We start from the raw sequence: 13,358 nt of genomic DNA, 5'->3' as shown, positions 1-13,358 counted from the left end.
ACTTTGATATGCTTTCTCGCATCCCCGTCTCCACTAAATTTTTGTGTGAGCTTGGCTATTTGTACTCCCTTACTTCTAGGTTCTCTATCAGGCGTGTTATGCATATTCTCAGCAATAGATCGATCGATAGCTTGAGCAAATGTTGCCAAGTCACCTAAGTGAGCAGGAAATGTGGGTGGAGGTGCTCCAGAGACTACATGTGGAGTAGGTATTGGCATTGGGCTTGGCGCATAGAAAGCCCTTGGATTCCATGTTTGGTACGTTGTTGTGCCATGTGGCGGTCCAAAGTTCATATGTGTGGCCCTAGGCATAGCAGACGTCGGATGTGACATGCTTATGCTAGCCGGTATCGTCCCATGGAAATACGAGCTTGGGTGTTGTGGTTGTGGAGCATAGGTTGTTGAAACAATGGGAGGGGTAGAGGCTACATGAGTACGATGACTCATAGGTGCATACTATTGGTACACACTTGTAGGGACCGTTGTCGGCATTGAGCTACCATGTAGCAGTGATTTACTACCATTGAGCTACCATGTAGCAGTGATTTACTAACAAATGAGGTCCATGGCGTGTTTCTTGGCATGCCCATCATTGGGGTAGGCATGGTAGTCGTGGTGTCATCAAGGGAATGATGAGCTAGACTTGGAAAATTAAAGCTATCACTTGTAGGCTCAGATTGCACTGAGACTCCTGGCAAAACAGCATATGAGGGATCCATCGGACTTATCGAGGGAGTCTCCATTTACAATAAGGTTGGTTGTTTAGCCTTCCCTATATCCAAGAATCTCATGAGACCCGTTGAAGGCATATGGATCCCCTTGTTTTGTCTCTCTAGCCCAATAACCCTATGGATGACCTCACAAACTCTTTGTTGTTGATCCTCCACGCTAGTAGCACCAGTTGTGGATTCTAGGACATCTAACCAACCCACGTGATAGGTGTGACCTGTGTATAGGTTGTTTAGACTTTCCGTTTGTAGTTCGTACTCCCATTTATCATTTAGGAACGTTCCATCTAAGCTTGAGGTGCTAGGGGTGTCCTTTGAACTAGATGCAATGTGGCTCTCTATGGGTTGACCCTTGGTGGTCGCTAATTCAGGAGCAATCGATTGCTCTCCTAGCAAAGATATTGACATAGAGGCTTTTGTTTTTAACTCTCTTTGTTGCTCCGCCTTGCGTAAGCTCTCAATTTCCTTTTCCCTAACCGCGATGATATATCGCTCAACCTCTTGCACTTCGGCAAGGCTTCTACCATCAAGTAATATGACCTCGGAGGGAAATAGCTCTGAAGAGTCAGGGGGTGCAGTGAATGGAGTATTCATGTGCACACTCTCTAAGAGCATAGGGTCTACTTTTTTCATGAATGGCAAATTTACTTCCCCACCCCCCTCATTTACATCGTTAGCTCCATGTTCGGAGCGAGTGTCTCTACTAAAAGTTTCCTTCAAGCGGCTAAGCACGCTCGGCCCGGACCGTGGATCTATGGCATGCATGTCTTTGATTGAGCTATCGGGATTAGGAATTGGGGAACCCTCCATGACGTCGTAGTCAGAGGAAGAGTCACTAGCCGCTATGTTTGGGTCTTGGTTTGTACTACCTTGGGTCCCCACCGAGGGCCTGGAACCTACGGTAGGTGGATATTGAGAACTCTCGTATGTCAAAATTCTCTCTAGTTGCTTTGCCTCTAGCACACGACTAGAGTACAGAAGCATGTGCCTTTGGCACCCTACAAGCGTCAGCGAATAACCTCAAAGGTTAACCGCTTATTTTTTTAGGCGTCCATTTTCACTCGTTTTTTTCTTATTTTTAATGCTCGGTGTTTGGATCAGAGCGTGTGATAGCTTGAAATAAGCATATCACTCAGGGGTCATGGTGTGCTTTACAGCACAACATTCGGTTACCTAAAGCTCTGTTGGTCCTCAAAAAGGTCGAATTTTACCTACGCGTGAGGCTAAAATACGTAATTTTAAAGGGGGACTAAGGCCTGAGCCTGAGCGTGAGCTTGGGCTTGGGTCTGGGAGATATTCCCAATCCCAGTCCTACCTTTAGTTTTATTTATTTATTTATTTTATTTTTTTGGGTGAAAGGGCAAGGGAACTAGAACATCCTCATCACCACCCAGCCATGCCCTATATAGACCCTTGGCCTGCTAAATATAGGGACCACCTTGACTGCATGTCCATCCTGGCCCTTGGCCATGCCTAGTCCTACCCTTGGCATGATATTGCTCCCCCCTTGGAGAATCGTTTTCATCCTCAAAAACAAGAGTGATGATACACTAATGTTTTCTATAGTGGCATCCTTCATGGATCCAACTGTTTGGTTGACCAGAACACGGTTCAGTAGGAGGTTCAATGAAACCAAGAGTAACATCTTGATTTACCACATTGTTGTCCATTTGCAACCAGCTTGTGTTATCGATTCCTATCATATCATAGTGTGTGGACTTCTTTTAGAACACACATGAGTATTCAAAACGAGTTATCACACAAAGATGTACCCTAAAGAGTACCTCTTTTCACTTTCTATGAAAGTAACTTGCTAACATAACTCATCAACCAAGTTTAAGTCCTTGACTTGTTTTCCAATTTCAACAGTAAACAACCCCACCATCACTAGTGTTCAAGGTTGAGAACTTGATTTATACATGAAGAGACTACACCTAGCCGCAAATATGCTTTAACTTTATGGTAAGCAAACTCCAAGTAGAGCATTAGATGCTTACTAATTGGATCGCTTGGTGCTAATATACGCACTTTGCATATCCTTCAGCACAAGATTACACTTTGTAATCTTCCTATCCCCTTAGATAACTAATAGTACTCAGGTGTGTTTCCCCTATGATGTACAGACAATCTTCCCAGATGACTGGTAAATGGGAGTCACAATATCGTATAACATTGCTGAGGAATCAACAATGTCCGGGATAACCATTGTGGTTAACTTGAAAAATCCACAAACACCCAAACCAAGACATGACCTCTATTGGTGATTAGAAGACACAAAAGTAATCTCATAGAGATACTACACACAGAGTGCAAAATGCTTCATAAGCAAGAACTTGATGAGTACGCATGCCATTCCAAATCAATCTTTGCTAAATACTAGGGCCCATAACACCTAGTGTGCATGCATTTAGCAAAAATAGATTTGAACTTGTATATCCATGATTAGCTTTGCCAATACTTGTGGTGAATGTTATGCTCGGAGCACCCATTAAAGAGGAATGTAAATAGTTCTGAAAAGAAACTAAATACTTTTAGTTGCATTGCTGAAACGTCTGAACCATAATAGAAGGTGAAACAGTGATCACTTCTAGGTACAAACAATGAAACTTTTTCATTAACAACTTAGAGCCTTGCTATATGTGTAAACAACCATCTGTAATGTTGTTTAGCAGCACTTGTACCTTAACAAGTCATTCTAAGTATTCGACAATTTGTGGCCACTGAAATTGCTCATGAAACGTTGTGCTAAAAATGGTCTAGAAAAAAAATTGGACCAACACCTAGGGACTTTGTCATGACACATATTTGAAATCGTGGGCGCCAGGTCAGAGACTCATATTCTCCACATGTGGAATATGTCTCCACTAAGGATGTCTGAAAAAAGAACATCCTACAAGTACAAGATGTACTTGTGTGTGGAGGTAACTACAAACACTCTACAATGAGAGTGAGAGGGACCCTCATTCATTACTCCACCCTGGCTAAACCGAACTCCTTGAGTCCCTGGACCATGTTGTATCCCATGTGACAACATGTGCCAAATTGAATCTGACAAGTGGATTCATAAAAGCATAATGTACATTGGACACTACGGCCCAAAATACTTGTTCCGACATGCCCTTGGCATGGCCCTGGGGATTGAACTGAAAGTTCAGTTACCTGTATTCAAATGCACAGGAGCATGTCTCACACCTTGAAAAAACCAAGCAACATTGCACTGGAAACCCTTGTGGGTGTTGCCTTCGCAATCCAAACCCATTGGGTAGAGCCTACATAGTCAACCCCTTGGTAAGACCCTTTGTAGAAACTACTCAACTAGCAGGTAACGGTGACCAACATACTTAACTGTGTAGAGAATGATGAGAATCTACTTGAAAAGTTAAATTTTTCCACTACCGCGTGGTAGATTGCAAAATTATTTCCTTAAGAGTATAACGGGAATAGATCAAATTGTGATCCTCAATGCCTATGGGGTGATTTAGTAAGCACCCACGGGGTCTTACCCCAAAACAATGCGTCCATAGACACTAGTAGTTCTATAGAGAGAGCAGAAGATCCACACAAGTGGAAAGCCTCGTTCTTATGGATAGCCATGATGTTGCAACGGTATGTTGCATCTAGAATCCGTGGTAGAAATAAGCTGAGTTGAGTTTATGGTTATCAAAAACTCAACTCAAGTGTTGCATTGAAACCATGCCGTGCAAAAATGACACTGTAAACATCTGTAATGACAAGACTCTTGCTTGTCCATTAACATCGTTCTGTAGTTGAGTGGGTAGATCTATTCAATCTTAAGAACAATCACCCAAGGAATGCCAACAGTTGGGTCATACCCAAGATCTGACAATGACTCTTAGCCAACGTGTGTGGCTCATAGCCCGTATGGCAATTAGTGTTCAATCAACGAAACGATGAAGACTAATGTAGAGGGCATCTTGCCCAATTTTGAGATGAGAGTTAGAGCACCTTGGCTCATGCTAACTCCCAAACAAAACATGTATCAAAAACTGCGTAGAAAGTTTTCATTATTCATGGAGAGAAATAAGAAAGAGAGAGAGAGAAAATGCTGGGTGGAGGAACTTTCCTTAAGTGACGACTTTTTATATGTTGTGCCCAAGCTCATGTGCATCTTATGCATAGCGTGCAGCTTATCATATAAGCGTGCCATAGTTTTCTGCTATGACTCTCTCATTGAAAGAGGTAATAGGAAAACATAAACAAGTCATAGACTAACCCACCTACCATGTATGTGGTTGTGACGATAGTAGTGTGACCTAATGATAACACTTTGCCTTTGAATTAAGTCCTTGATTTAGGTTCTTTTTAGTGTTGTTGTGCATTGACAGCAACCAAAATTATGTGAAGCAATCAAGAACTTATCTTGTCCTTGGCACAGTGTCTGGTGTTATAGCGGAAGCGTGTTTCAAGAGGCGGTAGAATTGAATCCATCTAGCTAGCATGCCATGCATACATAAACTTGAGCCCTTGAAAAAAATGATGGACTTGTGTGCCAATTGTGTGCCAATGCCCTTGATGCCAAGTCATTGGGCAGTACCTTAGCACAAGGAAGAAGACTTGCTTCATGTAAAATTGTTAAAGCACATTGCTTTGCACAAAGCAATAGTTTCCAATCAAAGATGTAAACATGGAAAAATAAGAAGATTGTAAAATTGGCTAACCTGGTCATTGCTGTAACCAGTTGGCCCGATATTCCGTGGAAGAAAACTTGCTTAAAAATGGCGCATAGCCATATCTGCTGTTGCAGGAGTGGGAGTTGTCATATGTGCAAATGCGTCCCATGTATCATATATGCCCGTCTGTCACATAATGAAATAACCTACAAGCAGTTTGTCAAGTCCGTCCCATGTTCGTATGCTCATAGCATAGACCGAACGTGGGGAGTCGCAATGCAAGATGCATAAATAGAAGCCTTGCTTCACATAAGTTCATGAATGGATGAGACACGAATGTAACCTGAGTGCTCATAGCTAACAGATACTCTTGGTGACACACATGTGTCCGAGCAGAAAAAGATTGACCTTGTCAAAATTTCATAGGAAAATGGCCTTGCCAAATTTTGCTACGGATTGAGAATCATGACATTGCCCGGTGCTCCTCTACAGTTGAGCTATCAAATGTCAGCTATTATCAAACCCTTCTTGATCCTAGCAACCTTTGCTTGACAAGTTGGCGTAGTGAAAATTCATGTGGTGGTCGACATGGAATTCAGCTCATAGGTGTGGATGTCCATACTAAAAACATAAAATCAGCAATAAACTATTGCACAAACAAAGCGTACCTGGGTAATGCAATACTGGGTGCAGACACTTCAAAATGCCTGTCGGCTTCTTGAAGTATAATAACGAGTTGGCCCTGCCAAATATCTTTACTATACAAGCCATAAGCCTGACCAATACTTACCGTACTGCAACTAAATAATTGACCAATTATTTCTCAGAGTCGATCCTGCCAAATACCAATTATTGTTGACAAGTCGTGACTCCCGTTGTCTCGAGTAAAATCCCCCATGTTGCACGCATATTTGCCAAAATTGCCCCAAGTTTGCCACATGATGCCTCATTCTGCTGCCCGACCTTGAGGGGCACATAGCTTGTGCATTCAAAGTTCCTTGAATTTTGATGCCAACTTGACATGCAAACATGCCATAAAAACCTTTATGTGGTTCTGCTGCAACAACTGCAGAAAAAGTAAACTAAGTGCTTTTGGCAAGTTGCTCTGCTTTACGGGATCAATGCGTCGAAGATCGTCGAATCAATGAGCATTATCGTATGTGGCGATATAGGAATACGTCATCAAAAACCACCAAAAACCGATCCTTGTCAAAGAGATGGTGATAGTCGCTTCAAGTCAATATGTATGGCTAAAGAAATCTTCCAAAAATCAATGTGGCCATGCCAAAACTTTTTGCAAAATCTGTGAGGACATGTTCGTTCGATGCCGCCTTCTTGAGACCTGCTCATCGTTCGATGCCGTCTTCTCGAGACCTGCTCATCCATGATGCCTTGTATAACTTTATGTTGCCATGAAAAGCTTGGTCGTATCACAACTTTCTAAGCTCTGCCTGTGTACGGTTTTCATGGTCCATGCATGCAACTTGACCGCCGACTGCGGACATGTGTAGCCGAATCTGTGGGAGCGACCTAGGTGGGTGGCCTGCGTATTCCTACTATGGGAAAAGCCCCTAGGGTGGCCTTAGGGCACCCTTAGGGCACCCAAATATGAAATAAAAGCAGTGTGTGAGCATGGTGATGGCGGGTCGACTAGATGTGCTCCTACCAAGCACTGTGAGCCTCGGCTGGGCCCCGTGCAAAGACGCGTTTTGTGCAGCAGCTCACGGCGACTCGTGCAGTTGCTCGCTTGATGGGTTTTGTGCAATCGGCTCCATTCGCCCCCTCCTTGCAAGAGGCAGTTCTTGCCTGCTTGTGTAAGCCTCCAACCCGCCCTGGTTTCAAGCACCTACTCCCACTGCCTTGACTTCGTCCTCTTAAGGGTCCATGCCCTTGACAGCCAAGATCTCCTCCATCTCATGCTTAGGGCGCCTGCCCACGGCAGCCCGCGCCTTCCTTGTTAGAGGATTTTTCCACGACCTTAGAGAGAGAGAGAGAGAGAGAGAGAGAGAGAGAGAGAGAGAGAGAGAGAGAGAGAGAGAGAGAGAGAGAGAGAGAGAGAGAGAGAGAGAGAGTTAGGAAGGGAAAGAGACCATGCATGCTTCATGCAACCTTCCCCCCTCCTCCATGGATCCTTCTCCCCTAGCTCTGATACCAGTGAAAGGGCAAGGGAACTGGAACATCCTCATCATCACCCAACCATGCCCTATATAGACCCTTGGCCTTCTAAATATAGGGACCCCCTTGATTGCATGTCCATCCTGGCCCTTGGCCGTGCCTGGTCCTACCCTTGGCATGACATTGGGATAAGGTTGCCACACCCGCGCTGTGAGCGCAAGCACACACATACCTAACCTACCTACTTACAACTAATAGAGCTACTGTTACACACTAACACACTACTACAACAACTCTTAGCTAACATAATTACTTACTGTACTTTACACAGAACTAACATTATGGATCTACTACCTTAATTCTAACACTTTATCACAGAGAAAACACAGTACTTTCAACACCTTATTAACAAAAAAAACATAGTAGCAAAACAAACTCCTTCTCAACACACACCCCTTCCTTATCTACCTTTCCTACATTTTAAAATGCACCACAAAGTAGCATAGAGTGCTACTCGAGCTTAATGCAGGGCATTTCCCGGCAACAACGCCAAAAATGTGCGCATCTATCGTACCTGCCAATGCAAGGGACTTGCCGATACACTGTGTGCGAGCCACAAATGGCTCCAAGCACACAACTAAACTAATCTAGCAAGCTCAAGAGAGCAAGGGTGTGTCACTCACCGCCCTATGCTCGCCTTCATGGATGATTCCTCACCGCAAAGAAGAAGGAGCCACCGTTGCGCCGTGCTCAACCACTTCACCATCATCGTTCCGTCATTGCAATGCTCGATCACCCACAGTCTCTCTCTCTCTCTCTCTCTCTCTCTCTCTCTCACACACACACACACACACACACACACACACACACACACACACACACACACACACACGCATACACACACACAAGGAGATGAAGAAGAAGAAGATGGAGATGGAGCAAGAGCACTCTTCAATTGCACAAATAAAAGAATGAATGATTTTTAGGTTTAGGTGACTTTTATATGAGCTTGTCCCATTCACACTTGGGCACCCATACGTAGCCAACTAACCCTTGAATGTTCTTGTTAGAGTGTACCTCTCATCGACGATCACTCTTACCCTTTTCCTATTGGGCCGACAAGCCCGGCTGGACACTAGTGGTTAACACCTCCCTAGGGCATGGGAACCTTCTTACCACTTATGCTTTGGGGTTGTCAAAGTGGACTGGCATCACTCGCATGCGCCGCGTGAATTGATAGGTGACCTTCTACTGCTTCGCCTCGGATGACCTTCTTTTTGGCAAACTAGGCACGACTCTGGTTCCCAAACTTGAAGCACTGGTGTGGCCAGGTGCTTCTTCCTTTGGGGTCATGTGTTTCAGGACTAGCCTAGCCCTTCCTTTCCTTTGGCTCGAGCAGTCCCTTTTGGCCACTTAGAAGCAGAGGCTATACCTTTACTTGCAGATTCCTTAGGAAAGAGAAGCCTTACCGATCTTTTTCCTCCCTTGATATGGATGACCTCCTCACGGTGGACGTGGATGTAGATGATTTCTGTCTCTTTGTTACCTTTGTTGCTGGCATTTATTGATCGTGTGCTTTGGCCGACATCGCCATCTATTGTGTTGCAACCGCAGGTAAGAGCTCTATGCATTGACGTAAGCATTTCACGGTATTTTGTAGCTTTTGGCATCGTCGATCCGCGGCCTAATTTCATTGTAAGTAGGAATTTAAGCTTTAAAATAAAAAACTAAGTATAGGTGGGGTATTAGGACATCATTGCTAAGCATTTAAATGCATTCTGGGTCGAAAATGACTAGGTCAAAAACTCACTTGTTAATAATCGTGATTTTTATACTTGATCTAAAGTGAGATTTAAGACCATAAGCATGTGTGCTTAGGTCTTATAAACATGCCCTAGAAGTTTCATTACGTTTGGATGTCGTTTGATATTGTAACGGATGTGATTTGTTTGACTATCTTGAGTGTAGCTTGAGTTACATGCAAGTTGTTAGTTTTTTTTTGAGAGATTGACAACCTCTTGTAGCCTCTATGCACTAGTTGAGTCAGCTTCATCCCATGGATTGACAATGTAATCGTGGTTCTTGCTAAAACTGCAATAAGATAGGATAGTGAGGTTAGACACACGTCCCACATTTGGCACCGCTGTTGGGAATCGAAGAGACCTAAACTAGGGAAAAACACAAGAGTCTTGTGAAGTTACCCTTCAACTTCCTCTAGGATCTCCTAGAGTTAAAACTTTCTTTTTAGAAACTGCATATCTTAAGATTGTCGTCTTTTGTTGTGTAGAGGTAGCTTGGAAGTAATCGTATTTGTCGAGTGCCTTTAGGATTGTAGGATTGTAGAATTAAATTAGGCTTTTGAGACTAATTGATAGAAAAGACAAGTCTTAAGATCAATGCTCACGAAACCATAAAAAAACAAGAAACAAAGTGTTTGTGGACACTTTCCACAACCCCATTGCATGAGAACCTAGGAGTAGGGTAAGTAGGATCCGAGGTGGATTTCAGAACATTGCTCTCTCGAAAAGAATTATTGTGAGTTTGTATTTGAAGTGCAAAATTTCAGGTTTACGGTTAGAAATAACACGAAAAGACTCCAAACCACTCAATACGACTGGAGAGTATACTTAAAAGTTGTATGCACCAGTAGGTAAGTTTAAAGACACTTTGAGGTAAAAATTTCAAGAGTTTACAAAAACTCAAATTATTTACTTTTTCTTGACATTTTAGTCCAGCTTAAGTTTTGACTTGATTCATAGGCTTGAAACAACTCATGAAAAGATTATCTATGAAAAAAGTGCAAAAAATTGTTCGTTTTGGGCATAAAATAGGTAATCACAATTATTTACTTTTAGCTTAGATTTGACCAAGGTTGATACCAGTGACTCATTGCATGTGTACAAACAACTTTTGTAAAGGCACATTGGATTTGGATCACCAAACTTGCAAAAAACTAGGTAAAAACTAAAGTTTGTACTGACTTTTGCAGACTTGAGTGTAAATGGGGGGAAAATAGTCCAAACTTGAGGAAATTTGATTAGAGAAAGTACTCTATCCAGGGCTTCATAAGTCTTTATGAACCTTAGATCTGGTCGTGTACTAGGAAATCACGACATATTTGGAGAAACCTCCAGTAGAGTATCCACTGAAGAGAGCGTGAATCAAGGAAATTCCTTGCACATGATTCTTGAAGAAGTCTCTGACACTTTTTCAGATTCAACATCTGAAATGTATTTCTATTCGACTCACTCAAAAACCGAAACAACAATGCGCTATAAGCATATACTCTCTTTTTATAAGACTAATCGCCATGGAGCTCAGGTTTACTTGGATCTTAACAAAGAGTATGGTATTGAGTTTGAAGAGGAGATCAAGGAAAACAAACAAGGAAAAATGTACATGGATAGAAACGTAACTTAGTATTTACAAGTCAAAGACCCTGACATGATAGACAAATGGGGTTTAGAAGTAAACACCATAATTCTAGATATGGCTGCAAAAGAAGGACCACCAACTTTAGTATTCAAGGGATATGATCAAGTTGATTTGAAGCCCTTTAAACGGCTTAATACTGATAATCCTAGGATTGGAGTCTATTGTTGGGAGGATAGAAACGTAAAGAATCTTCTGTGGACTTTGCATGCCAAATCAGGACAACTAACAACCATGAAGATCATCTATATCTTCAAGATCAAGGATAAGGGATCAACAGACCCACCAACCTATCTGTTTAGGGAATGTTATAACAATAACTTTGTTATGATGACTCTTGAGGAGGTAGAACAAACCAAATTCCAAGGGTATTCCATAAGGGATTGGATATTGGGACAAGGACCAAAAACAATTCCAAGAGATGAACACCGTGAGAGATCATCTAAGAGTAATGTTAAGAAGCCAGAAACCACCTCATCACACAAATTGAAACTCGGTGACACTAAAGCCAGTCCAGGGCTACATGAGTCACTATTTCCAACAGACTGGTTTGAAGGACTCGAAACAGGAGCAACTGCCAAGAGATCGGGAGTTGAACCAAATAGACGCGTCATATCAACTAATTTTTAAAAATGGGTCAAAAAATACAGTGGATCTGGGGATCCATACGACCACTTAGCAAGCTTTAAGCAAGTGCTAAGAGCTGAACGCATATTTGATTTCCATACTCAATTCGAGGGTTTGGAATGACATTAGAAGGAAAAGCATTGACATGGTTCCAAAACATTCCACCAAGGTCAATCATGGACTTGAACACCATTAGCTCAAGGATTTGTAGCTGCTTTTTCCAAAATGGGGATCAAACACAATATGGTAGCTCAAATCTACAACTTTAAACAGAAACATAGTGAGTCTGTTAGGAATTGTGCAACTTGAATGAAACAATACATTGCCAGATGCCCAGGGCTAGAGATACTTGCAAAAGAACAACTAGTATCATTGTTTCTAGAGGGACTGCTAAACAAAGAACTTCATGATATACTCTATAGCAAGAAGCATACAACCCTAGAAGAGTGTGTGTTAGATGCTATTGACTTAGGAGACAATTGTGATATTTTCAATGAAGAAGATGTCCCTAAGGATAACCAAAGTGAGAAAATAGCATCCACTAAACCAGCTCAAGTGGGGACAGCTGCTGCAGCACCACTTTCAGCCATAGAAGACATGCTCAAAAGAATGAACGACATGATGAATAACATGAAAAAAGCACCTATAAGAGGACCAGGACAAGGGATACCTCAATAGGGACAACCAATTAGACCACAAAAATGGTGAGCAATCGAGGGTAAATGGACCAACCATGAGAAAAATGAGTGCTATTTCCAACCAAAGTATGATGGGGATGTTCAGTACGTGCCCATGAGGCCACAAGAACAACCCATGTACAGATAGTAGCCTAACATGGCACCAGCTCAAAGACCACCGATGTGTATGGAAAGACCTCAACCCATGTTGGGTCAACAACCTCCATATCCAAGACATAATGCAGTGCATGTAAAGTACATGCATTCAAAAGGAGTCATAGATGAACAAGCATTAGTGCCTGTTACACCCTATACTGAGTTTAGTCCATCTACATTAATGGTAGAAGGAGATTGTATAATTCACATCCACCACCAATGGAAGATCTTGCACCAATGTATTATGTAGCTAATCAAGGTGTTATACCTCCTATGGTAAGACCCATGGTTAAGCCAAGAACGGGAAACTGTCATAACTGTGGTGCAGATGATCATTGGAAAAATGAATGCCCAGAGCCTGACAAAAACATCAAGCTGGTTAAGGCTTATTGCATACAATGTTGCAAAAAGGGAGGACACTTCCCAAAAGATTGTCCAAAAAATCCTTTAAACAAGGGCAAAATAGTAGTAAACGTCGTAGTCCAAGTGATACCTAGTAGCTCATCTGAGAGTGAACCAATTGTCCCAATCAAGGTAACCACTAGAGCCCAGTCTAAGAAAAAGAAACATAACTCCTCTGATGATTCAGAGAATACAGAAATTACCTCTCAAAAGACCAAAAGAAGCAGAAAAAGGTATGAGATGAGAAAATAGAAACAACGAGCTGAAATCAAGGAGAAAGCAAAACAGCTATTCCAGGAAAAGGTGAAAGAACCTGGAATTGAAACCAAAGAAACAACCGTAACATCTGGAGGATCAATTGTGGTTGATAAAATTTTTGAGCCTATTTAATGCAACCTTGGAAGCCTACCAAGTGGGACTTAAAGCAAACCAAAACATGAAAAACAAATGGAAAAACTATCCTTTTCTAAACATGGAAGCAACTAATCTTGAAGCTTATCAAAACTTGGTAAGAATCACGCAAGAAATGCTAGAAAAACAAAAACCGAAGCTCGAAAGTATGGCAAAACCTGAGGAGCTTGTGTGGTGAGA

At 42.2% G+C, this 13,358-nt stretch overlaps 1 pseudogene; it reads left to right on the top strand.

Annotated features, from left to right (window-relative positions):
• The window catches only part of LOC147453383 (uncharacterized), a 94,256-nt pseudogene that overhangs the window by 68,816 nt on the left and 12,082 nt on the right, over positions 1-13,358 (top strand).

The sequence above is a fragment of the Adiantum capillus-veneris genome, chromosome 7, assembly GCF_014529385.1.
Source record: "Adiantum capillus-veneris isolate H3 chromosome 7, ASM1452938v2, whole genome shotgun sequence".
Lineage (NCBI taxonomy): Eukaryota > Viridiplantae > Streptophyta > Polypodiopsida > Polypodiales > Pteridaceae > Adiantum > Adiantum capillus-veneris.
Note: the sequence above shows the minus strand (reverse complement) of the source record. Positions and strands in the feature narration are given on the sequence as shown.